A 27,708-nucleotide genomic window follows, 5' to 3' on the forward strand; every position below is an offset into this window, starting at 1 on the left:
GGATGTCTGAGGTGATGAAGAAGAACTGAGAGGTATTTGCCCTGGAGAGGATGAGATTCAAAGAGGAGAACTTCAAATGCTGCCATGAAGAATTTGCAGTACAGCTGTCCGCTGATGGCATGACAGGAAAAGTGCAACTAGGTTTAAGATCATTGCATTTGATCCTGTAGGTATGAGTGGCAGTGACCGCACACATGCAATAGCATACCCCACTTGGCCTGAGCACTTCTGCAGAGGAGGCAGGATTGTACATCACTGGTCCTGCCTCTGATATCCCCACCCCTCATTGGCCCTGCCCTACCAATGTCCACATATTGAGTGGGAAGTCTGAAAAGGGATGCCTAATTGGGAGATGCACACCCTTTTCAAATGTCCTATTCAGCACATGAATGTTGACTGTTGGTGTGCAGGAACATTGGGGGCAGGAACAGTGAGGCACAGTCCTGCCCTCTGTGTTTAGTGTACAAGTGGAGGCTATGTACGCACCATACCTTTAAAGCACATGACTTCCCCCAAAGAATCCTGGAAACTAGTTTGTAACGGGTGCTGGGAACTGTAACTCTGTAGGGGGGGAAGTACAGTTCCCAGAATTCTTTGGGGGAGGCCATTTGCTTTAAATGGATGGTGTGTACACAGCCAGAGTGGTGTGTCCACATCCTGTCCTAGGCAAAGTCTCGCTGTGCAATGTTTCCATTCTGGGTCCTTTGTAAAGGTTTCTGTTGTTGAGTTTGGTGGCTGAAATGCCCTTCAGGTCTTTGCAGGTTGGTCATCTCCCTCCCTGTCCGTGCTGCTCCAAGCCTTGCTTTGCTACACCTGACTTGGGAGGGATTGTCATAGCAACCAGGCACAGCTGCACCCCGCCTGGCTTGCTTACAGGCAGCCTGCCTTTCAAGCTCTATTTCAGGGCAATGCTGCTGTGTTTTCTGGTCTGTTGCCGCCTTAGCCCTGGCTTGGCTTTTGATACTGATTTCTGTCGCTCTCTCTAGTTAGACAGACCAGCTTGCTTTATGGCACGGCTGGGGAACTTGCAGTCCTCTGAATTGTGAGGCGAATGCTGATCTCCACTGAGGGAAGGAACAGTGGCTATGGCTGGGGAGAGGATGCGTCCTGGGGTGATTTCTGAGGGCTAGATAGAGAGGCTTGGAGGGCCACATCCCTGCCTTAGGCAACTGAGCCTAAGTCTATTCCAACTGGTTTTGGGGGAAGATATTATAGGATAGCCCCCCCCCCCCCCGTATACCATCCTGAACCCTTTGGTGAAATAGAGATGTAATAAATAAATAATAAAGTGAGAAATTAAAGGAGTTTGCACTCCGTAGGCCAATTTGAACATCACTGGCCGAATTAATCATCATAATCATCTTTAACATTGACATACTTGTTTTAAATTTTCAAAGCACATGCTGATCCCATTAATCTTGTGCTGTTGTTCCAGTTCTTTTCATAACATCACCAGGAAGCTTGCAACAGAAATCAATCCAGTCTAGACTCTTTATTCCTCAAGTACCAGGAAAGCTTATTCTCCTAAGTACTGCTGGCTTGAAAGGACTGTGGCATGTTGGATAAAAATAATGTGTGTGAGAGGGGAGAGCAGGGAATCGTTTAGTATACAGATTCATCTTCAGTTGTTTCCAAAATATTTATATTGATACTGATCTAGCTGTCTCTGAAGAAATACAGTCTCATTCTGTCCTGAGTAGTCCAGAAAGACCTTTTGATTAGCAAACTCATCAAATGCGGACTACATGGAAATACTGTCAGGGAATTCACAACTGGTTGGAAAATGCATATATTAGTGAAAATAACATACAAATGCATTTTCTTAGGGGAAATTGATTGCAAAAGTGTGTACATTAGTAAAAACTGCCTCAAAAATGTTTTATTAGGAGAAATTTGCACTAAAATACTGAGGAATCTTCATGAGGATTTCTTTTTTTAAAAAAAAATCAAGTTTCTGAGGAACTACGGAGAACTGCATTTGAGATTGGAAAAATGAGAAATTTAAGATTAAGTGAAATCAACAGATTGGTCCATCTCTATGTGCGATCCACAAATAACATATGGACAGGCATGTGGTTAAACAGCAAAATGTTTCAGTACTTAAAGAGCCTCCTGCATTCTCTTATGACAGAGTAGGGCAAGCATAAACTCACAAAGATCCAAGCATTAACTTCTATACATAATTCATTTTGTGTTTTTTGATGTTACAGGGGAAACTATTAGTCACCCAGCAGCAGGCTTGTAATAAGTACTTATCTTGCAGGCCACCTTCTGTAAACTGGACAGACTATTGATACATGTAACCCAAAGCTGTCTGCACGGACTGTACTGAGATCCTTTTTACTCAAAATGATTGAATGTGGTACCTTGTGCATGCAAAGCATGTCCCTGGCTGCTCAGTTGGAAGACTCTTCCCTCCCCCCCCCCAGTTTACATGCCACACATGACTTAAAAAAAATATGTGTGCAGGCAGTCTTTTTTGTCGGCTAGCAACCTTTGAGGGCTTATTTGCAAGGCTGATTTAAAGCAAAATTATTATTTTTATTATTAATAATAATATTATTATCTGGACTTATAATGATTAGCACTGGCATAGAGCTTTAGAGAATTCAGATTCCTTTGTATACTTATCTCATTTAATCTTTCAATGACATTGTAAGATAAATTAGTATTATTACAATGAGGCTGAGATGTTATTTCTGGCCAACTAAGAGATTCTTGGCTAAGGTGACATTTGAACTGAGGATTTCCCAAATCATAGCTTATAGTCTTAGCCACTCCACCATATCAGCTTTCATCAGGACCCAAAAGAGGTGCATATAAATAATTTAGAGGATCCCCTGTGTTACAGAGTCCCAACCCGCCTCAACCAGAAGTTGCGCATTTAGTGTTGCTGGTCCCATGCTGTGGAACACTCTTCCAACAAAAAATTCACAGGCATCCTTGCTTTTGACTTTCAGGCACCTCTAGAAGACTTTAGTGCCAGCAGGCCTATGCAGCTGTTTAAAATGATTTGTGTTTGTTATTGTGAGTCTCAAAAAGCACTCAGTTTTTTATTATTATTTTTGACACTTGTCATGAACGTGTTTGCCTTGCTTTGATGCTGTTCGGTGCCCATTTGTTCCCCTTTCTGTTGCTGCTCCTCCTTATATCTGTTTTATGTTTTCCTCTTTGTCATCCCTGTCCTCTGACCCAGTGTCATGTAATCTGATTGGCTGTGGTAAACCATGAGATTTTGTTGATCACATCAGGATGCTGTGCCTAATGTAGTAACATCATGTGGGTGACCACAGCCAATCAGATTCAGTGGCAGTGAGGACAAATGTGGAAGGGGAGAGTGAGGGCACTGTGGAGAAGAAAAATGTCCCAGAGCAGGTGTGGGGAACCTTTTGTCCTCCAGATGTTGCTGAACTACAACTCCCATCATCCCTGGCTATTGACCGTGCTTGCTATGGCTGATGGGAGTTGTAGTTCAGCAACTCGTGAAGGGCCAAAGATTTCTCAACCCTGTCCTAGAAGAACAGCAGCTGCCAGAGAATTGATAGAACAGCATTGAAACAACATGAATATTTGGTGAAATGTATAATTTATTTGGTTAAGTCATGCTGAATATGCTGATTTCAAAGTGAATAGCAAAATTAGAGAATATTTAGTACAATTCTCTTTAAACTCTACAATAATGTCTCTATTTGGTTAAAAAGTAGCTTTTATTAAAGACTTCTTTTAACTTAATGAGGAACACACCATACTGAGAGAGGCCCTTGGCTTTACAGCCTGCCTAAAAGATTAAAAGAAACTCTGCAAATAAATAACAAGACAAAGAGATGTGTCCATCCTGATTCCTTGTTGAATTTCAAAGGATGCATTTTTCCTTTTGATGTCTTCCCTTTCATGCTGTGAATGCAGCTGTCCTTCATGATAGCTTCCCCCCCTTTAACATAATGTTGTCTGTTTTACCATTGCACTGTATTTGTGAAGCTCACGCCCCTTTGCAAGTAAAATTGTCAGCCACTTCAGGAAGGTGAAAATTTGACCCATTGTGTGTTTCTGAGAATATATTTCGGGGTTAGGGGCAGGGGAGAAAAGGTCATCAGTTGTCATCATTTTTGCTCATACAGTGTAGAATGTATTATTCCCTGCCAAAGGAACTGTCCTTGGTCAACTGAAAATGAACAGCTTCATAATTGATTTACATGGAAGTAACCATTCCAGTGGCTGAAAAAATGGACTGTGTTTAGTTTCAGTTCTCCAGGAGTTGTTTAGTGTTCTGGCTTCATCCTGTAAGGGAGGTCCATGAACAAAAGCATCTTCTGCTTGTGGATTCTTTGCTTCATCAGAACTGTGTCCCCTCCCTGTATATGAAGCAGTTATGTCTCCGCTTTGCAGGGTTCACTTGGATGTGAGGCATCTAATGCACAGCCCTCATGTGAATTCTTAAGGTGTAAGGGCATGTGTTTCTATTCAGTTTGTGTTTGTATCCAGTAATACAGTTAGGGACATGAATACTCCACTAGTGTTTTGGGCTACGTACATGATGTTGTACCTGATTGGATAATAATACTTAGCATTTCTATTGCCTCTGGCATTTTCAAGGGGTTTCATAAGCATTATGGTAAACTCCAGAGTCTAGAACAAGCCTTATAAGGTAAATAACTATTCTTATCCTGCCATTTCAGATGGAAGGCCAAGGCCATCCTGTGAGTAAATGGCAGAGATTTGAATCAGGGACTTACCAGGAGTTCCCAGTGTAGTCTCTTGGCCACTACGCTATGTTAGTATTAGATCTGGGTCATATTTATTAACCTAGAAAATATTCAGGAGATGCCTTGAATTTGTACTCCAGCAGCCATCAGTTAGGAGGTGTATTGTATTTCTGTCAGCTCTGATTCAGATGGGAACATGCCGTATTTGGGAGATTTGTTACTCCCTACCACAGAATGCTAAAATTGCCTTTGAACCTCTCCTAACCTAACCATCAACACCCCTTGTGCTTAGTTTTTTTACATGCTTCATGAGAAACTCTTGAGACAAGGCAGTTGTGTGCCTAACAGTTGCCTTTGCTTTTTCTGGTTTGGCTGCACCCATCCATATATTACAGGAGTACCCCGCATTAACGTACGCAATGGGTCCAGAGTGAGTATGTAAACCGAAAATGTACTTAAAGTGAAGCACTACCTTTTTTCACTTATCGATGCATGTACTGCACTGCAATCGTCATATACGGGCATAACTGATGTAAATAACTGATGTAAATAACTGATGGCAGTGAAAACAGTACGTACTGTACACAAGTTTGTAGTTGGAAACTGATCGGGCGGTGGCATCATGCCGTTAAGTATCCGTTCTTGTGAAGCAAGCGTACATAAACAGGGGAATGGTGCTACTGTAAATATGTCCGTACTCTCGAGTGTCCATAAAGTGAAGGTCCATATAGCGGGGTATTCCTGTAAAATACTCAAGTGACTTTTACAAGGCAGTCTGGAGATCTTGTTGCTACATATTGATGACTGGGAATTGGGGTCTGGCCTGCAGGGCCTCTAGCAAGTCAGAGTTGATGCAACAACAGAGAACGGTTAATGCAAGCAGTCTACTCACACTGCCTTTTGGGGGTGCAGAGATACCCACTCACAAAAGCAGCTGCTGTGACTTCCATAAATGTTACCATCAGACACTAATGTGTGTAGATGGTTAGATGCTCACACAGTTTGTGGAGGCTCAGCAGCTTGCCTTACCTCCTTCTTGTTGTGAGACTGAAATGCTGCTCTGAATTCCTTGGAGGAAAGACAGGCAATAACAAATAAGATAGTCTTTTGGAATTTGAAATAATTGTCTTTCTTCTGTATGTATAAATGTTATGATTTTTTTCCAGGCCCTGCCACAAAGAATCTGTCATATTCCCTTTGCAGTTTTCATAAAAACAGAACCTGTTCTTTTTTTCAATGGGCAAGAAAAGCATTTTTTCTTTGAGGTCAATTTTCACATCTTTATGGTCTTTTCATTCTAACCCACATAATTTATTCATCTTGCTTTCTGTCGGCCATTCACATCCTACCTAGTCTTATCCAAAAATTGGAAACTGATGAAAGCAAATAAGATTTTCCTTGACAAAAAAGGAAAAAAAGCATATTAAGCGCTTTTCCAATTGCATCTGTGGTGCATTGGGCAGCCTCTGATGCTGAGAGAAATCCCTGAGGTTTGTTTGTTTTGTCAGAAATTTAACCAGAAAGCTCTTTTCTTTTTTTTGTAGCTAGCTACAACTCAAATGTGTTCAAGTAAGCTCCCATGCTCATGAAATATATTAAGTTGACAGCAAGGACAGAGATTTAACTCCCCTTACTTTAGAATGCAAGCTAGTCCCTGGCATCTCATTCCCCCTCCCCCCAGGAGAATGGCATTTAAAATCTCTTTTTAAATTTCTGTGTAACCTTTGTACAGTGGGCCCAGTTTTCATTGGAACGTAGGGATATTTGGGCGCATAAAGGATTGCATTTATTTATTTCACATACTTATATTTCGCCTTTTTTACCACATGAATTCAAGGTGGCTTACATGAAAGCCCATCATATAGTAGATAACATAAACTCAGAAGAAAATCAAGCAACATCAAATCATGGAAGTGAACATCATTAAAATAACAAAGCCAAGGGAACACTCAGGCTGTAATTTTATACACAGTTACAGTACCTGGGAGTAAGCAGACTCAGTGGGATGTGTTTTTAAGTAGATAGGCATAGGCTGGTACTATGAAAAGCTTTCTGAAACAGATATATCTTTGCCAGATGTCTAAGAGAATAATGTGTCAGTGTTCCGAGTTGACCCAATTGGGGGGTCCAACCTAATTTTTATTCTTGAGGTGATTGTAGAAACATGATTTTAAAAATTCCTGCTCCTGCTGGGAGGAAGGGCAGGATATAAATAAATAAATGGAAGGAATGCCCTAAAAAAGGTTCCTCTGCTGCAGACTTCTCCAACTTGATGCCCTCCAGATGTTTGGCTTCCAGCTTCCATAATCCCTGACCATCCTGTCTCAGGCTCCAGGGAGTTGGGGTCCAAATCATCCAGAGGACACCAGGTTGAGGAAGGGTGGTCTAGAGCCCTGGTCAGAAACTGGTTTTACTGGTGGCTCGCAGTGAATAGAAATTAGCACATGGTGGGCCTACAACAACCCCTTCCCCTCCTCTACCTTTTTTTTTTTTTTACCAAATTCATCACAGTAAGTTCCATGGCATCTGCCACTCTGCTCTCTTCCATCCAGAGTGGCTACTGTGAAGCAGGATACTGCCCTTCAGGGGGGTGGATTTAGTCTAGGGGTGCCCGTTTTTCATTCTATATCACCGGTCATTATCACTGGGTTAAATGTTTATTTTTTAAGATAAGGCCAAAAGACGGGAAAAGATGGGTATATAAATGGATCTTGTGTTACAGGTTGCATAAAAGTGGGTTTCATATCTGGAAAGGTGGAAGACCGGCATTCTACACCAACAGGATTTTTTTTTATAATTTATCAATTATAGGGCTGGGACATATAAAGTCATCGTAACAGTGTTACAGTGTATTTTAAGCAGAATGTTCCCCACTCCTCAGACCGAGTGATTTCAGATTGCCCCCATTGTTCTGGGATTATAGGCAGGTTACCAACCAAGCTTGAGGGTATGTCTTTCCATAAGTTGTGAACCCCATCAAATCTCTCTCTCCCCCTGCAGAAATGAATCACTGGTTAACTAGGTTTCTGAATGTGGAGGTCCTCTAGGATTGTGTACCAGGAATAAAGAAAGCTTCCTTAGACTCTGGGGATGTTATTTATTATACAGCCACAAGAGTGGCTGTATACTATAGCTCAGTGGTTCCCAACCTGGGGGACTGGACCTCTAGGGGGCCCGCGAAGTAATCCAGAGGGGGCCGTGAACAGTAAAGCAACGAATTATTTATTAATGTTTTTAAAAAAGTCTTCACTCCCTCAACACTGTCTGCTTTCCACTGCCGCTGCAGATGACACCTCCCCCTTGCTCCAAACGAGAGGAGAGGCCTTTTGCTGAAGTACACTAAGGGCGCACTAAGGGCAGGCATCTGCCTATAAAATACATGGCAGATGCCAAAGGAGGCTGAGGGTGAGGCTACCAGAAAGAAGAGGGGATTACTATCACTGATTCCTGTCTCCTTGCACTGCTGCTACTGACAACACCCTTACTTAGAATGAGAGGAGAGGGCTTTTTGTGAAGCAAAAAGAAGCAAGGCTGCAAATAAAGGCTGCTTTCCCCCTTCCTTCCTGGCAGCCAGCCTCCCTCCCTGGGGGGTGTAGAGTGCAGCACCAATTTACCAGTATAACCAGTAGAGTCCAGTAGCATTTTAGCTTCTGTATCAGTGCCAGTCGCCGACCGAAATAATAGACCATCAGCCAAGTCTTTAAGAAAACAAAACTTTACTGTTTTCACACCGTGCTCCATCTCTTGCTTACCAACCAACTCTATAATGCTTTCCTATTACCCCCACACCTCTGTGTGCTCTTGGAAGCCTTTTTATTGCTGCTTCACTTATCAGTTACAGCTGCAGCCTGACCTTGGGCGTTTCTGCCAAGTGCTGTCAATTACCGGCTTCACTGTGTCTTTAACTCCTAACAGTCTTGTCTGGAACTGGCTGTGTTGCCCACCTAAGCCTGACAGGGGGTGGGGGTCAGCTTATAAAGGGGGTCCCATGCTCATAAAGGTTGGGAACCACTGCTATAGCTAACATGAGTTTTTCACATTCTGCAATGTTAAATTGAAAATATCACCATGCCATTCTGCTGCTTCCCATAAGAACATTTCAAAACAAAACCTTGCAAAACTTACAGTCCTGAACTAAGAAACACTTGCTTAACAACCCTCTTAAGTTTCCATGACAATACACAAAACACTCAGAATCGAGAGTTCAAAGTGTAAAACAAGAGGGGGGAAATCCAGACCCCTGACTTTTTTTCTGTCAGTGATCTCATAATCTGTTGAAATTAATTAAAAATAAATTAAAAATCATCCATGTTCACAGAGTACCTGTAATCCTATTACTGACCTTGCCCCATACTCTGACCTTCATCTTCTGCAGTTTAAAAGTAAAAAAAATGCATGGCTGATTTTTAATTCATTTAAAAAAATTAACATTAAAGTCTAGTATAGTGTCGGGCATGCTCAGTATGAACCATCAGTGTTCTAAAACAGTGTTCACAGCCAAACAGCTGTGAGTCTGGCTTTTAGAACACTTCTTACTGAGCATGCCAAATGCTGAAACGCACATGTTACCAGATTCTTCCAAGCTACACAGGAAGTAGATTGGACTGTGAAAGACCAACCCCAATTGTGTTTGCATTTTTACAAATTTGTAAGGCAGTAAATATCTCAGAGAGGAAGTCAGGTCTTCTGCTCTCCTAGTGCATTAACTAACATTTCCCCAACAAAACCAATGTCACCTTACAATAATTGATTTTGAGTTTCAGTGTTTTAAAATAAAATATCATACAGAACGAAATTACAATGTACCATTTGTAATTCAGTAATATGAGAGCATTGGTCAGAGGTCTGAGTACTTTCTCAAGGCTCTGTATATGGGGTGAGATAATATTTTGGTATCTTGGTTTGGGGAAGGCCCATAGCTCAGTGGCAGACCATCTGCTTTGCATGCAGAAGGTCCCCGGTTCTATTCCCAGCATCTCTAGGTAGGATTGGGAATGTTCTCTGCCGGAAACAATGGAGGGCCGCCATCAGTCAGCATGGACAGTACTGAGTAGATGAACCAATGGTCTGACTCAGTATAAGGCAGCTTCCTATGTTCCTAATAGGGCTTTGTACGCTAGTAAATTAAGATGGTAAGACTTTTCTTTTTTTAGGATGTTGCAACTGTCATCAACCTTGATATGTGCCCAGGCCAAGTGCAGATGCCACATCCCTTTCTCATTGTGCCACTGTCTCTGGGGGTTGACTGGCAGTCCCCAAACTTGGGTCTCAAAGTCTGCATGTGATGAGGCTACTGCCCAATAGAAGAGTATTCAAAATGTTTAATACACACGCGCACACACGCACGCACACCCCCCCCATAAGCAATAATAATCCAGAAAAGGTTTTGTCACTTGATTGAACTGGCCCTAATTCTCATGCCACATTACCGATGTAAGCTCTTCCTTACAGAACATGCCAGCCGCATTTTGCACATTTGGCTGTGGACCAGAAGAAAAAAACTCTTGGTGTATCACTTTCTGTGTAGCTGTCCACAGTCACTAGATGTTGTGTCCATCCTAGCATGGACAAATACTGCAAGTGAGCATATTAACCAACGGCAGCTGAATTGCTTCTTCCTTCTGAGATCTGTGCACTTCTGATGAAGGTTGGAAGGAACAATCTCAGCAGTTTTTTCACCCCTGTTCATCTCTTTCCGTGTCATATTTCCCTTTATCTCTGAATGCCTGCACTTTGACCTTTCTTCTGTCGAAAGCCTCATGAGGTTTAGCCTTATGAATGTTATTTTGTGCTGACAGCCAGGTTCAACCTTCTACAAGGGGAAATGCATTCAGAGAAGCAGTGAAGAGCATTACCCCCCCTCCCCCAGCTCACTAGCGCCTACACATCACAAATATCACATCAAGGAGCCAAATATGCTTCATTGCACATAGTGCTGATTTTCTCTTGACCACTGTGTTTTTCAGAAAAATGTCTTTAGCTTGCTGATCAGTTCTCGCCCTTGTTCTCTTCCTATTGCTCATATCTTTCCCCCCCCTTTTCCTCCCCATTTCCCAAACTGCCAACCAGTTTTGTATCTTTCGCCTGGTTCACAAATGTTGGCATGTAGGTTGTAGGTTCAGCAGCAAGAGCCAGAATCACATCAGGGGCACCATTTTGGGAGGGCACGAGGAGGGACTCTCTTCTCTCCCTACCACCCTGTGTTTCAGACAGTGTGTGATTTTTTTGCTCTGGGACACCTATATTTTGGACTATTGAAAATGGAAATGGACTGCCTTCAAGTCAATCCTGACTTATGGCGACCCTATGAATAGAGTTTTCATGGTAAGCGCTATTCACAGGTGGGTTACCATTGCCTTCCTCTGAGTCTGAGAGGCAGTGACTGGCCCAAAGTCACCCAGTGAGCTTCATGGCTGTGTGGGGATTCGAACCCTGGTCTCCCAGGTCGTAGTCCAACATTCTAACCACTACACCACACTGGCTCTGGAGTATTACCAGGCATAAAATAATCACAAATGTCAATGGGCTCCTTTTTTTGTAATGTTACTCTTGAATATATACAAGAACAGAGCTTTGTTCCTTGCTGTGAGTCTTCCCCACTCACCCACTGAAAACATGAGGCCTAATATGAAGTCAGGTTGCCAACATGGTGCCTGCAGGTGCACATGCACCCACAGAGGCCTTCCCTGGTGGCCATAAGTTTCCTTCTACTGCCCCTCCCTCTACCGAAATTAAGCTTGGAAAAACCTTTTGGTTGTAGCCAATTGAATAGGTTCCAGTGATTGGTTCCAGTGTGTGCTTGTGACGCCCAATGACAGTTTCCTCTGTTTGCAAATGTGCCCAAAACCTCCCTACCAAAGGCTGGCAAGTTCTGTGTTAAATGTATCACTTCCAGAAACGTCAGAAATGTTTTTATTTGTTAATCCTACACAGAGGGGATTTTCATTGGCAACTCAGCATGCAGTGAGAGGAAGTTTAAGCCTCTGTTCCCTTGCTGCAATTGCAACAAAAATTGCCGATCTACTTTGTTGTGTAGTGGCCCTCCAGGCTTGCCATACAAGGAACTGCTGAGTCTGCCCAGGGCTGTGGCAGTTTTGCTTCAGTTCTGAGTTGCAGTTTGGAGTATAAGCAGCACCATGCTGTGGGCCTTGTTCTCTTCATATCTTCAGTGATAGTAAAGTTCTTGTTGTTGTATATCCTCTGTGTGGCCTTTCCCTTCAGTATACTTTTTATTGGCAAAGAGGATGGGGTACCATGATACATACAGTGTTTTCTTCATGCATTAGAGGCTGAAAGGGAGAGAACATTTCTCTTTAGACTGGATTAAGACATCAGTTTGGGCCTTGTGGAAATCACTGCAAAGTAGTCCAAGTCAGTGTGTATATTTGTGGAATATGGCCACCCAAGGGCATCTTGAAGAATTTAACCCTGCATGTCCAAGCAAGAGGGAAAGTTATGCAGCCAGGCTGGAGTTTTACTTGGCAGCAAATGGCATTTGTCAGAGAAGAAGCATGCTGTGTTACTCACTGTCTGTGGGTTGGACACGGTTGACCTAACCCAGGCGCTTGTAGCACCAGCAAAACTTGCTAATACATCTTATGAGGATATCCTGAATGTTTTACAAGGGCATTTCTCTCCAAAACTGTCTGAAATAGCACAACTTAATTCTTTCTACAAACAAAATCAGGGCCCAACAGAGAGTGTGTCACTGTATGTTGCTGAACTTAGATGCATGGCAAAACACTGCAGTTTCCCAAACCTTGAGATGCTGCGTGATCGCCTGGTCTGTGGGTTGCATGATGAGGACCTGCAAAAAGTCTGTTTGCAAAAGGACAGTTCACATTCAAGATTGATTTGAAGAAGCTCTGGCTACAGAAGCAGAAACAGCAAGCACTCAAGAAGTGCACTTGGACAGAAACTCACCCTGTTTAGAAACCCAACTGGCTAAAGACTCAAATCAACAACTTCTAGAGATCCACAGGCTGCAGTACAAATGCTGATCAACCAGAATAGGTGCTGCAGGACCTTCAAGATCCAGGCAAGTTTCTTCAGTGAAATGTAAGTGCTGTGGCGGATCCCATGAACGTCGTGCCCGCTGTTTCAGAGGTGCACAGTGTCAGTATTGTCAAAAAGTTAGGCATATTGAGTGAGTATGCCAAGCCAAAGCAGAAGCAGCTGCCCCCAGGAGTGTGGTGGAAGGGTAAACACCATCAAGGACACAAAGCAGTACCACACACACTGTACAGAAGTTTTCCACATATGACAACACAGAGGAGATAATTAACCACATCAAGCCAGGGTTGCAGTACTCTGCCAATGTGAGGAAGGTGAAGATGACAGTCACCATCCAGGGCACTCCATGCACCATGGAAGTTGATTCGGGCTCAGGTTATACTATCATCTCCTTGGAAACCTACCAGCAAATATTTCCTTGTGCGGGCCCACAGATTATCCCTTTCCACTCCTATATATATCTTTATTGTTACGGTCGGTGACCAGCATAAGGGAAAAGGTAAAGGGAAGGAAAACATATAAAACATAAAACTATCGGAGGGGAAAAAAATTATACCAATATATACAAAGGTAGAATACAATAAAAGGGATAGAATAAAATCAAATAAGGTTGTTAAAAACAAACATTATAGAATAAAATTATGTTATGATATTAAATGATATTATAAAATAGAATTGTCAAAGACATAATTATGAGATCCCAGCAAAGGACAGGAGTTACGAGATGGCTAGAGTCAGTTTGTGGCGAATTTTAATCGCTGCAGCACAAAATTTGGCAACACTGCGAGTAGTGTCAGTATTTTGATCAGAGAGGAGTAGAAGGACGTAATATGCATTTGATCGTCCTAAGGTTTCCAATAGGAGTGGTTCAATTAGAGTTCTTCGTAGATCATGATAAAATGTACAGTATAAAAGGACATGACTCCTTTCCACTCCAAACTTACTGATTACCAGGAAAATTGGGTTCCAGTAAAGGGCATCTGTGAATTTGGGGTGCATTACCAAACTTTCCGTGGAACTTTACAGTTATTGGTTGCTCAAGGGCATTGCACCAGTCCCCTTGGCTTAGACTGGTTTGAGCCATTGGGCATTGCTCTCATGGGGGTCCACCAGATTGGTGACTCATTATGAGATAGCATCCTAAATTATTTCAAAGCTGTTTTTGATAAAGGTCTTGGGAAATATAAGGGGCCTCCTGTTTTGTTGTTCTTGGATCCTACTGTGGTCCCCATCCATATGAAACCCCTTTGTGTTCCATTTGCACTGCGAGCAAAGATTGATGCTGAACTTGATCACCTCATAGAGCAAGGCATCTTGGAGCCAGTGACACACCCTACATGGGAGACACCCATTGTGACTCCATTGAAGGCCAATGGCGAAATCTGCATTTGTGGTGATTACAAGTGTACTTATCAATAAAGCCCTGAAAACCTGGCTGTTTCGGCGGGCCTATGGGACTTTTGGGTAATCTCGTTTTATTCTGTAAAGATGTGGGTGGGTTTTGATTATGTAGAGTTGCTGTTCATTTGTATTTATATGTTATTTTATTCTTTTGTACGTCGCCTAGAGTGGCCGTTCATACGGCCAGATAGGCGACTTAGAAATAAAATTTATTATTATTATTATTATTATTATTATGAATCAGCATCCATATCGAATCCCAGTGATGAGTCATCTTTTGGCATCACTTTCACAAGGAATTTTTTTTGTGAAGTTTGACCAGGCCCAGGCCTATCAGCAACTGTCTGTAGATTATGCTACTGCTGATGCTCAGACTATTACCACTCATCATGGAGCATTCAGAGTAAAAAGCCTCCAGTTTGGTGTTTCTGTGGCCCCTGGAATTTTTCAGAGTTTAATGGAGGACATGCTTAAAGGAGTACCAGGTGCCATACCGTATTTGGATGATGTCTTGGTTGCTGGCAACTCCACTGCTGAACTTGCCTCATGGGTGCGGGAGGTACTGCACCGTTTTGCTGTTGCTGGTCTCCGGGTCAAGCATGAGAAACATGTACTTGGTGTTCCCCAAATTGAATTCCTTGGCTACAGTATTGGTGCCGCTGGCATTCGACCTACCCCGGCGAAATTTAAAGCGATTCATGAAGCTTCAGTGCCCTGTAATAAACAGGAACTCCAAGCTTTCTTGGGCCTCTTGAATTTCTATCACGCATTCCTGAAATATAAGGCATCGCCTTCTTGACAGGCATGCTGCATGGCAGTGGACAGCCCAGCATGATGAGGTTTTCTATGCTGTAAAACACCTGTTAGCGTCTGACAGCGTCTTGGTGCACTATGGTGAACGGAAGCCCTTGATTCTCATGTGTGATGCAACTCCATACGGTATTGGAGCTGTCCTGAGCCACCGCCTTGAGGACTCACGTGAGGTGCCTATTGCTTTTTACTCCAGAACAATGTCTTCAACAGAATGGAATTATGCCCAAATTGATAAGGAAGCCCTGACTATTGTAGCTAGTGTAAAAAAATTCCAAGACTATGTCTACAGTCGACCATTCACTATTGCTACTGACCACAAGCCATTATTGGGATTGTTTGCCCCTAACCAGCAGACACCTCAAATATTATCTCCACGCATGTTGCAGTGGGCGATTTTCTTGAACATGTATGATTACACCTTGCAACATTGGCATGGCAGGAGCACTGCCCATGCTGATGCTTTGAGCCGCCTCCCTCTCCCTTCTGCTCGGGTTCATGAAACCCCTCCGCTGCTGTTATTGGAGTCATTACCGAAACCACCCCTCCATGCTGGGAATATTGCCAGTGCGTTGTGCAAGGACCCAGTTCTTGTCTGCGTTCTCAACTGTGTGTGGAGGGGATGGCCATTAGCACAGCTTGAGGAGAAATTCAGACCATTTGTATCCAAACAACATGAGCTATCAGTGCACAAGGGATGCCTCCTGTGGGGAAATAGAGTTGTCATTCCTACTGTGTTGAGACATTGGGTGTTAGAGGCCCTACATGTCGGATACCCTGGTATAGTGGGAATGAAGGCTCGGGGCACAGCTATGTATGGTGGCCCAGGATGGACAGCGAGGTTGAAGAATGCGTCAAGAGATGTGAAAAGCGTCAAGTTTCAAGACCAGCTCCACCACATGCCCTAGTGCACCAATGGGAATCGACAGAAACGCCATAGTCATGCCTTCATATTGACTTTGCAGGCCCCTTCCAGGGACAAACTTTCTTGATTGTTGTTGATTCATACTCCAAATGGTTAGAAATGGTTCCTGTATTGTCAGTGACATCCCGTGTTGTTATCAAGACCTTATGCAGGCTTTTCACAACACATGGGTTGCCCAACACCATTGTCAAGCAATGGGGCCCAGTTCACATCTTTGGCATTTCTCACATTCCTGGATAATGAACTAATTTGGTATGTCAGTTCAGCCCCTTTTCATCCAGCAACCAATGGCCAGGCTGAGATGATGGTCAGAACAACAAAGGATGCATTGAAACAGATTGTAGAAGGTGACTGGGACCGACGCCTTGCATGTTTTTTCCTGACACAACACATCACACCTTGTGCCACAATGGGAAGGAGCCCAGCTGAGCTATTAATGAACAGATGACTAATGACTCTGCTTGATTGGTTTCATCCTGACTTGACCAAGGACTGACCAAGGGAGTCCGTTGCAGTTCAAGAACCTGCACGGGTGTTCACCCCAGGTGACCCTGTGTATGTCAGGAACTACGGTGCTGGTGAAATGTGGATTCCTGCCACTGTGACCCAAGCCACGGGCCCATCGTCCTACAGGGCTCAAACACCAGATGGCCATGTGTTATGTTGACATGTGGACCAGATGAGAGGATGAAGACCAGCTCCATCAATTCTCTCTGAGGGTGTTGGAAATACTCAAGTGAGAAGAGAAAATGAGCCAGAGGCTGCTCCCAATGCCGGACAAGAGCAGTTGTACGTGGACTCTGAAGTGGACCAGCATGAAACAGAGCAAAATGGGGAACTAGGTGATGCACTATTAGCTTTGATGCAAAACTGTCGCCGATCAACCTGCATTAGGGCTCGTTCCAAGTATCTTCAGGACTATGATACCTAGTGGGGAGGGGTGTTGTGTATTGGCCCTCCAGGCTTGCCATACAAGGAACTGCTGAGTCTGCCCAGGGCTGTGGAAGTTTTGTTTCAGTTCTGAGTTGCAGTTTGGTCTACAAGCAGCACCATGCTGTGGGCCTTGTTCTCTTCATATCTTCAGATAGTAAAGTTCTTCTTGTTGTATATTCTCTGTGTGGCCTTTTCCTTCAGAATACTTTTTATACTTAAAGGAAAACAACAACCATTGATGCTACAAGCCTTGTATTTCATATAGCCTAGTTAGACCTTACAGCAGCACTCCTTGCACACATCCTCCCATACCACATGTAGAACCTTTAGTGTGAAGGAGGGCCCTATTCATATGATATTTGTCCATTGTTTGCATGATGGATTGTGTAAATGAGGCTTACTCACATAAGCACTTATGTGTGTTAGCTCCTGTTCATACAAAAGGTATTGTGTGTGGCTCTAAGCCCAAGGCATCCAACCTCATCAGATAGTCTAAAAGTTGGTGTCACATGGGAACCATCCTTTTCTCTGATCCTGCGTATAGACCACGCATCTTGGTTTGCTTGGTAACCCTTATTTGGAAGGAGTGTGTGTCTTTTTCCCTGCAATAAGGCATGAAACATTACTTTTATTTATATACTAGAAACCTTTTGTACTCCTTTTTAAAATTTGAAATATTCGTAGGTGCCTTTTGGGGTCAAATACTAATTATTAGAATCATTAATAATAAAAATATTGGAATGTTATGGTATTCTTCATAACTGCTTTGAGATTTTTTATATTAGTGAAATATGGGCATTCCATCTTTTTAATATCGGCCATCACAGCTCCATGGAATATGATCAGACTGATTCCGCAGCCCTTTCATGTCTTTAGGATTTTTATTCATTTCTCACCTGCATCTTTGTGGGCTCTCAGAGCTGGATTCATTCTGTTAAATTTGATGTTCATGTTTTCAGTTATGAGATTGCAAAACATCAAGGAGATTAATGAATTCTAGGCCTACCTCAGAAAAATGATGATAAACTGATAATAGTATAGAGACTCACTGTTCCCTCTTTGAATCTCTTTTCAGTAGGTTCTCAGATAATCCCTTTTGGAACAGAATTCTTAGGTTTTGTCTGAGAAACAAAACAGACACTAACGGCTGCAGGCAGATGATAATGAATACTAATATAGCACAGGGACGTGAGTTTTATGGAAGCCAAAGTTTAAGGGTGAACTTATTGAAAGTGATTAAACCTCAGCTTGTTTGTGTACACCAAGGGTGGGAAACCTTTTTGGCTCCAGGGCCAGATGGGATCCCCTGAAGGGCCATGATTGGCCTGGAGGCCGGAGGTTCCCCACCTAACCATTGGATAAAGGTGCCCAAAGCTCACATGCTTGAGGAAACAGTAAGAGCTGGCATGTGTATTACTTTTAGTTCTTGAACGAATTTTTACCCCACTCTTCAGCCAAAAAAGGTCTCCCAGCAGATCAATATTAAATATCAATCTAAAAGACACAACACACAAGGAAAAGGGATTGGGAGGGGGAGGATGAGGAAAGCAAACTCAGGCACTTGTTCTTAGTTACAGTTCTTGTAGCGGCCAGCTGCCATGGAAAGAGCCCAAGGAGAGGAAGGGCTAAACATTGCTGGTATCTCAGCCAAGCAGTCCCATTTCTTTCCCTCTCCTACAGCCTGATGACAGTTGAGGGAGGAGCCTGATGGTGCTGGTGTCTCCGCAGAGACAATGGAGGGGCCCTGCATCTTTCCTCCATGTTCCAGGGATGACAGCAAGTATTTATTTATTTAAAATATTTATACTGTATGTTTCCTCGCAGAACTGAAAGCAGCAACCCCATATCGTAGGAATAAGGAACCTGTGGCCCTCCCAGATGGTGTTGGACTCTCAACTCCTATCAGCCCCAGCCAGCATGACAAGGGATGCTGGGAGTTGTAGTCCAGCAATATCTGGAGGGTCACAGCTTTTCCCCTCCTGAGCATTTGTGTATTTTACTGAGAAAAATGTATAAGCTGCTTAATTAAAAATACCTTTAAACAGTGTATATAAGATAATATATAATAACTGTCATAGGCCCCGTGAAGAGTTCCTGGAGTGACCAGAAGGAAGAGGGTAGACTGGGATCTTGGCGAAGGACCCTGTGGGCTGCAGTGGAAGGGGCCTGAAGCAGAAAAAGGCTTCAGCACTTCAGATAGTGACAGTTCCTCTCCCTTAGTTCTAGTTACAACTAAGGAAATGCTCTCTGACAAGATAGCTCTCTCTTGTTGCTTAACCTGATGCTCCTGCCTCCTCTCAAGAAGGAGGAATTGGAAGCTCAACCAGAGGTGGTGTCAGAGGAGGATCTGGATGAAGTGCCTCCTCTGCTGTCACCAAAGACATGCTGGCAGGTGCATAGGCACTCACAGACAGCACCAGCTTTTCAACCTGTTGCTTACTTGCGCACACAGTCCCATTCAGAGAAACCTTCCCCACATAAATGGAGAGACTCCACCCCGAGCCTACTTAAAGGATCTCAAGGGGCACGTCTAACTGCTGCAACAACATCTTAGCTTGAGTAGTTATGCTTGTGTAGAGACGCAGAGTGCTGTGTAATCTGTAAGGTGATCTAAGAAATGCTCTAAGCAGAGATTCCACAGTAAACATAATGGAGAAAAATACCCCAGTGAATCCGAGTCTGAAGCCCAACAGGATCAGTCAGGACAATAACTATCAACAATACACAGACAAAATAAGTGGAACTTAAGAAAAACAAGTATACATAACTAAATTATATGCCTGGGTTGAAATAAAGTTTTAGCAAAGGACATCCCCATGATCAGTTTTCTCCCCCCACCTTAAAAACAAACCTCTGAATTTAGAAGGGAGCTCTTGGCCATTGGGGTTGGGGAATTAACCTTGAAACCTAATTTTATTTTCACTTTTTTTTGTGTGTGCCATATGGGTTTTCCCCCCAGCATCGCAACCTTTTGTGTTTTCAGATGATGGGAGAGGAATACAGGTAGCTGTTGTTTTGGATGTCCAGTTTTATTGTATTAATCGTGTAGATTTTTGAGTTGGTTGTGTCAGAACAAAGCCACATTGCCCTGCTAAGGAAGCGTTACTAAGTAACGGTGGTGCAGAATTTTTGCTTAATTTATTATTATGGGACATTCATCAGCGGATTTACCAAGCTGGATAATGATAGCATCCCCTTTTGCTGCTGGCCCCCATTTCATGTTTGCCACTATCCTCTACATGGAGAGAAAGATAAGAGGAATAATCTGACTTAGACCTGTATCATTTCTTATGGCTGACTGCCTGGATCCTTCTTATTCTTATTGATAAAGGGGTGAGCTCTCCATTGATTGGGAGACAAGTTAATATCTCCTTCTCGTGCCAGTGTTAAATTCTATTATCAAGGGGATCATGGATAAGCTTTGCAGCGTTTGAGAAGATACCTTGAGAGTGCTTGCAAGAAAATAAAAGCTAGGTTTCTTCCTTCAGCCTGGCATTCTTCAAGGTTGTAACCAAAAGCCTATTTCAATAAGGTTTTATGAACCTGCTTCTAGATGGAAAGATCTGGCATGATAATTAGAACATTTAAGAGGTTACTGAAGAGATATAGATAGATAGATAGATAGATAGATAGATAGATATAGATATAGATATAGATATAGATATAGATATAGATATAGATATAGATATAGATAGATAGATAGATAGATAGATAGATAGATAGATAGATAGATAGATAGATAGATAGATAGATAGATAGATAGATAGATAGATAGATAGATAGATAGATAGATATAGAGAGAGAGAGAGATATATAGATATATAGATATAGATATAGATATATAGATACATATAAGAGGTTACTGAAGATATATATATATATTTGGGCAAAGCTTTGTTTAAGATCCCTCATGTCTGTAGAACTTCAGCCGTTCAGAAGATGTGGAATTAAGGCAAGCAGACATCCCAGACCGCCAATTTGTTTCTGTGTACCTAAGTTCAAGTCTATAAAGTACTTTAACCTTTTCTCCTTGTACAGAAAAGATTTTCCACCTATCATGGAATTTCCCACCCATTTCCCACCTATTAGAGCAGTGGTTCTCAAACTTTTTTGGTTCGCGGCGCACTGTAAAACCTTAAAAAAAATTCTGGCGCACTTCGTGTACAAAATTAAAAATATATTAATATATTTTAAACTATGAATAAAAATAACAAACTATAGAAAACTATTACCCTATACAAATGGGTTTCTTCTCATTTTTAAAATATACTTTCATAATATTTGAGGCACACCTAGCCACCTCTTAGGGCGCACCAGTGTGCCTGGGCGCACTGTTTGAGAATCACTGTATTAGAGAATGCCTTAGGATAGAGACAGGCTTGTGTTTTCAGGGCTGTGGAATCAGTCGCCAGTGATGCTTCTTGTACCCAGCAAGCTTTGGTGCAAACTAATACATGCATGGCATCTAAACGAACCTCATTTGGATCCTTGCTTTCTCCTGCCCCATTCCATCTTAAGACTCTGATCAGATGTAGACTTCATGGATTCAACACAGCCCCTTCCTTCCATGTTCACTCTCTGTTCTACCTTCCCCTCACCCATTGCTCTCTTTACTACCTAGCCTGATGAAGAGTTCTAGAGAACTTGAAAGCTTGCATGCTACCCTAAAATGAGTATATCCTCAAAAGATATTTCACAGGGAAAATATTAGTTTTAATATTCTTATGTTCTAAATCAGGGATGAGGCACCTTTTTTGGACCAAGAGCCACATTACCTTGCTGCCAAGCTGTCAGGGGCCACATCCAGTAGTGGGTGGGGCCAGATCCATACACATTCGTGCCATAGACACATAGACAGAGTTATTTCCCATGGAAACAGGCATGCACTTAATTCTCAGGGTTGTCTCCAATGCTCTCCCAATGGGATTCTGCTGGTGCAATGGGGCATCTGTTTCCTCTCCTTTGCCACCTCAAAATCTGCTCTGAAGGGACTCCCAGAGCCTGGGGCAGGAGGATGGTGGTGCTCCCACTGCAATGGGGATGAGGGGCACTGGCAGTGGGGGGCATCAGCAGGATGACGCCAAGGGCCCCCTGAAGTTTGGCACTAATTCTAGTTATTAAAAAAAACCTCCAAAACATTCAACTCACCTAAGGCTAAATGAGGCTCTTTGAACCTTGTCCAATATGTATTTCTCTGAATAATTTTACAGGCCAAGATTGATAAACATTTCCCATAAGCAATCTAACAATTTAAATAATAACCAGAGGCCATCATCACAAAGAAATGGACATATCTGATGCAAATTAACACTGCAACATTTCAATTAACATCTAGAGCACATTATGTGCATTTGTGTAGTTCTTCTTTGACAAAGGATCAATCAGGCTTATCAGTCAGTGGGAAATGTCTCTGAATATCTGACAATCTGAAGAGAGAATTAAATTTTTCTCTCTCTCTTTGAACAAGTAATGTTGTTAGCATTTAGAAACTGAATTAACCAGAGCATCAGAATTAAACCTACACACACTGGAGCCTCTCCCAATTGATGCCCCATACTTTAAACCTACTATCACCAGATTGATCGATTCATGAGAGAGATAAACAGACAAATGGGTTCAGCCCCAGCTATAGACTAGTCCAAACTGGTCTCTGCTAGAATATTTTCAAGTGATTCAGCTGCTCACTTAGAAAGCTTCATGTAATTTATGACACGCAATCATAAGAGGGTCTGCACTCTTGAGCAAAGAGGCAGTTCAGATGCCTCCCCTAAAGAATCAAAGATGAGCCTCTGGCCAGCCTCTTCATAGTGAGTGTCAGCCCTCTTCATCATTCAGCTTTTAACCAGGCAGAGCTCCTTTAAGTGTCGTTGTCTATTAGCTGAGTGTATTAAAACTAAATATGGAGGAAGGATCCTTTATTGATTTGAGCACTGATGACAAGGAGAACATGGATCTGTCAGAGGAGCAGCAATAATCACACTTTCTTGTGACATGATGGGATCTACATGCATCGTGATAGACTTGTCCAGTATCCAGAATAACTTTTCTCTGGGCTAAGGATGGGGTAGAAAATAGATTTCTTTAGGATTTTAATGCTAAACCTGCCTAATTTGCTCTTTCTGAAACTATATGCAAACAAACAGCTATCTTTGAAGGTTTGCACTTCTCTGAATTTTGTGATGCGTCTCTCCAAGCAGATAGTATGTATATTAGGCTAAATTGAGAATAAAAATGTATATACTGTATTAGTAAAAATGAAACATAAAACACATTATATTAGGGCAAATTGCCTGCAAAAATGTGTATATTGGGCAAAATTGCATCAAGTAGAAGAAATTCACACTAAAATGCTTACCAAAAAAAACCCACAAACTGATTTGGAAATGTGCAGAATGGAACAAGGTTCAAAAAATGAGAAACAGAGAAAGGAAACTGAGAGAAGTATCCATCCCTAGTTTGGGTTTACAGTATTTAAGAATAAAATGGTATATACAATGTGGTGACGTAGAGGATCATCACACAGACACAAATATTTTTATTTACTTATTTATTTATTAGATTTATATCCCGCCCTTCCTTCCAGTAGCACAGGGTGGCAAAGAAAACACTAGAAACACTTTAAAACATCATAAGAACAGACCCTAAAATATATTAAAACATCTTTAAAAACACTTTTTAAAAAAGCGTTGTGCTTTGCATTTGTTCTGCCTTGCAGCCCTTGGGCTAGAAGGGTGATTTGCCACAGACACTTTGAGTAGGGTTGCCAAATTGCAACCTTTAAATCTCCTGATTTAACGCCCCCAGCCAGATGCAAAATGTCTTCTCTGACATCTGTCCCCTGATGCTGTTGCCCGCCTTTCTTTCCTGCTTGCTGTAAGCAGGGATGCACTTGTGCCTCAGAGCAAGGGGGATGCTGGGTTGCTAACTGACCATGTATTGGGGGGGGGGAAAAGAGTCCATCTTGCTCTTTGGCTATTAACAGTGGTTTAATCGGCAGGTGCTTTTAATGGCATATAGATGAGCATGATCACATAACTAATTCCTTCAGATCAAATTGCTGCTAAAGGTGTCACTACAGGCCCAGTTGAAAGCCAGCAACTCTAGGGAAAAGGGGCAGATGAGAGGACTGTAAAAGTAACAGGAAGGAATAGCTGTGGGTATCTTATTTCTGGCTTCGTGGGGGGCTTTAAAAGATCAGTGCCAATATCCTGGTTGCACACTGGCAACTTTGACTAATTAATTTCGTGCATCTCTTTCATGTTTCCAACAGAGATTTATTTATTGGTGTATTTATTTCAGTGATTTTTAAGGTTAACATGTGCCGACAAGTGGCTGATCTATGTATCTATTTCAATGCCCCAGCAAAAGCAGTAAGAGGTTATTTTGCCACATTTAATAGACAGGGGATTGAATTTCAAAGAGCTTGATCGTGCGAGACAAGTGAACACATTAGCTGTGATCCTGCAGTGTCCTTAAACACATTCTTAATTAACTCCTTGTAATGGGATCCCTTTGTTATTAGATTATTTAAATGCAATACATTTATTCTCATTAAAAGTCATTCTAAAAGCAATGCAATCCTGATACAGTCTATTTTAACCAAGGTTGTCTTGCTTAAATACAGCAGCCAATTCATGAGGTTGAGTTGGGCAGTTTTAGCTAATGGCAGAATAACCATTAGAGTGATAAGGATTTTAAAAACAAACAAAACTGGTAACATGTCAAACTGAAGTGTGTCTGTGTGTGTTTTAATTTAACATGATGGAAACCCACACAACGAGCTTTTCTGTTCTCTAGAAAGCCATCCGCTTGATTTGTTTGGTTCATACTGTTGAAAGACCCAGAGAGACAAGAAGAAGCAAAAAAAAAGTCCTAAGAGGGTAGAAGAAGATTAAGGTCTAACCATGCAGCCTAAAGCCAAAATCCTGAGCATACTTAGAAGTCCCATTGACCTCAATGGGACATACATCTGAGTTATATTGAGCTACAGGACATTTTGATTGTATTCCTTATGTTTTCTAATAACTTGGGACTTATTATTGCTGGCTGCTCTTCTGTATGACCTTTGCCCTTGTTCAGTTCCGCCAGTCTATGTGCATGTGTGAATGAGTCCTAAGGATTAAAGAGCCGGGCTTTTAAGGCAGATCATATGGCTCTGAGGCAGGCTTTAGTTTTCAGGGCTGCTCTTTTAAGAAAGTTAAACCTTAGATCTGGTGGATCTTCAGCTGTACCTGGGAGAAATCTGTGCTGTGGGTAGCCAGCAAAGTACTGAAACAACAGAGGCTGTATTACTGGGTCATACTGTTTATCCATCTAGCCCAGTATTGTTTGGTCCAGGGATGGAGAGTGTGGACCTGCAGATGTTTTTAGATTCCATCTCCCATCATCCCTAGCAAGCATGGCAATGGACAGGAATTATGGGAGTTGTAGTCCACCTAGATGGCCATAGTTTCCCAATCCACAGTTTCAGACAGAGGTCTTCCGCATAACCTGCTACCTGTTCCATTTAGATGGCAGGAATTGAACCAGGAACCTTCTGTTCACAAAGTATGTGCTCTACCACTGAGGTATGGCCCTTTCCCAAAGACATGTGCTCTGGGTGAGGCTCAAACTCATTACCACATAATCAGCCCGCTGTGGACTGCCATGTAAGTACTGTGCACTCACCTGTTGTGCCACTGGAGTCCTGGTGGCCTGCCATCCTGAGGTATTTCCCAGTTGTCACCTCTGCCACAGTAAAAGTATAATATGAATGAATACGAATGAATTCATTAAAAATAACATTTGCTGCCATTTTAATGGCCTTTTTTCTTCAAGCAGCTGCCTCACTTTGCCAGATGGTAGAACTGATCCTATTGAAGGAGCAAATAGACTAGACAGGGAAGTGAAGGGAGTGATGGGCTATCTTTTGTGGGGATAGGGAACCCTTGGCGTTGCAGATTGTGTGGGCCTTTAACTGCCATCAGCTCCAGCCGCCGAGGCTAATGGTCAGGGATGATGGGAGATGTAGTGTGGCATTTGGAGGGCCACAGGCTCCCTATCCCCGATCTACTTCGGGGGGAAAGGATTGGAAGAAGAAAGTAGGGCAGAGGTAGTGAGTAATGATCATAAGGAAGACGGAATCTGTAGCACCTGAGACTTATGACTACTCTAGTGTATCAAATAACATGCAACTAGGAAAGTAATATTTATTTATTATACCCCTCCTTACTGTCCCTAAAATGAGGCCTCCAGAACAGCTCATAATCTTAATAAAACCCACTAAAAATTAAAAACAATAAGCAGTGCTGTCCAGCACATGCCACATTCGAAATCTAAATATGCTCAGTAAAGAATGGGGATGATGTTGTCCTCTTTGTTTGACTTTGAAAATAGTGGCAGAAAGAAGGAAGTGTGCTTTGCTAAGGTCTTGTACAAAACACAATGCTCCTGTGTTTAATTTCCATTTCAGTGGTTTTATCCATCCCAGTCCTGTAACTAAAGTATCTGGTCTACTTCCTATTTGGAGGATTATATTCCCCATTGTCAGACTATGATGATTTCTGCCCTTACGAGCCATTCTGGTTCTTTTGTACCAATTAGCCAATTCCCATTATCTTGATGGGCAAGGCTTGCCATTGTTTCCTAATGTGTAGGTAGGGGAGCATTTGCAGGAGAGAATCAGTAGATTTGGTGGGGGGGACTGCTTAACCCCTCTGCCTACAAATTCTTCCTTACAAATTCAGCTGGATGAAAAGGTCTCTGCCTTAGGTGTTTATTCTGTATTGTTCTTAAACCCATCTTTAGCTGATGTTTTTGTACTGTTTTTAAATCTACTTTTAGTTGTTTTTATGTAAACAGCCTTGAGGATCATGTGGAAAGTGGCTCATGAATTAATAAAATAACATAACTAGGCAATTTAAAAGTGTATCTTCTCCAGGTGGAAGGGATGCCTTGGAGGTAGTCTGCAGGAGTGATTCAGTGGTCACATGAAGGCACTTATTCACCAATGCTCAAATGCCCCCTGTCCCTGCCTCTATGCTACACTGTAAACGTAGAGTGGTTAATATGTGTTTGCTGCAGTGCTGTGTCAAAATCTGTCCTCCAAATCCTCAACATTTTTCTTCCTTTGCAAAAAAGACTTCTATGTATGTGCCTCATGTTCAGGGCACTTGAGAATTTATTTCAGTGGACCGGTGGAGGCTGCTCCATTAGTGTGAATGAGGCACTGGCCCATCAACCTTAGTCTGTCTTTAATCAGTCCCTCCTGGCCCCCTCTTACGTCTATTCCAGCTTCCCTGTTCTTAGTCTCAGTGTTGCCTTTGTAGAACTCAGTAGGAAGGAGGATGGGGCAATACTAGAATTACGTGGCTCTGCCTTTGCTTTGCTGTTGGCTCTGGCTCCACCAACTGTTGGTCTCTGCACCTTCCACCCTACCAGTCCCAAAGGGCACCAGCCACCACTGCAGTGGATATGCGGTTTTGAGCTTACTTTATTATTGTTATTGAGGCTGAGGATGATGTGTGTCTCTCGGTGTGTGTTTCTTTCCATTAATCATTTCTCCAGCATTCTGCAGCCTCCCTGGCTGTCCGTGCTTCCTGGTCTGATGAATCCCTATAGGAGTCACCTCATGATGTTTTCTCCTGGACTTTAAGCATGGACATCCAGGGAGGCTGCAGAGTTCAGACCACAGATGACATGAAAGAAAGCACACTCACAAACACCCCTTGGCCACCTGAAAGGTAAGTTTAAGCATGATCAAAAAGCAAAACCTCACTCATAAGAATATTATCAAAATGTTCTGTCCCCTTTGATAATATTCAAATGAGGTTTCTTTTCTCATTAATTGATGGTAAATGAAAAAATAAAAACATGAAGGGAATGTTCAGAACAGTGCTAGCTTGCTGAGATAGTGTATAACTCTGCCTCTGTGATGGGGATAAC

At 42.4% G+C, this 27,708-nt stretch overlaps 1 protein-coding gene across 3 annotated transcripts in view; it reads left to right on the top strand.

Moving 5' to 3' along the window:
• Positions 1-27,708, top strand: part of PLPPR1 (phospholipid phosphatase related 1) — a 155,694-nt gene that overhangs the window by 35,387 nt on the left and 92,599 nt on the right. The window contains exon 2 of one of the 3 annotated variants that reach the window (XM_061632725.1): positions 18,466-18,565. The exons of the other annotated variants lie outside the window; for them this stretch is intronic. The gene's annotated coding sequence lies outside the window, so the exon portion shown is untranslated. The remainder of the gene's footprint in view (positions 1-18,465; positions 18,566-27,708) is intronic. 3 annotated transcript variants of the gene reach the window in all.

This window comes from Rhineura floridana, chromosome 1 (assembly GCF_030035675.1).
Source record: "Rhineura floridana isolate rRhiFlo1 chromosome 1, rRhiFlo1.hap2, whole genome shotgun sequence".
Taxonomy (NCBI): domain Eukaryota; kingdom Metazoa; phylum Chordata; class Lepidosauria; order Squamata; family Rhineuridae; genus Rhineura; species Rhineura floridana.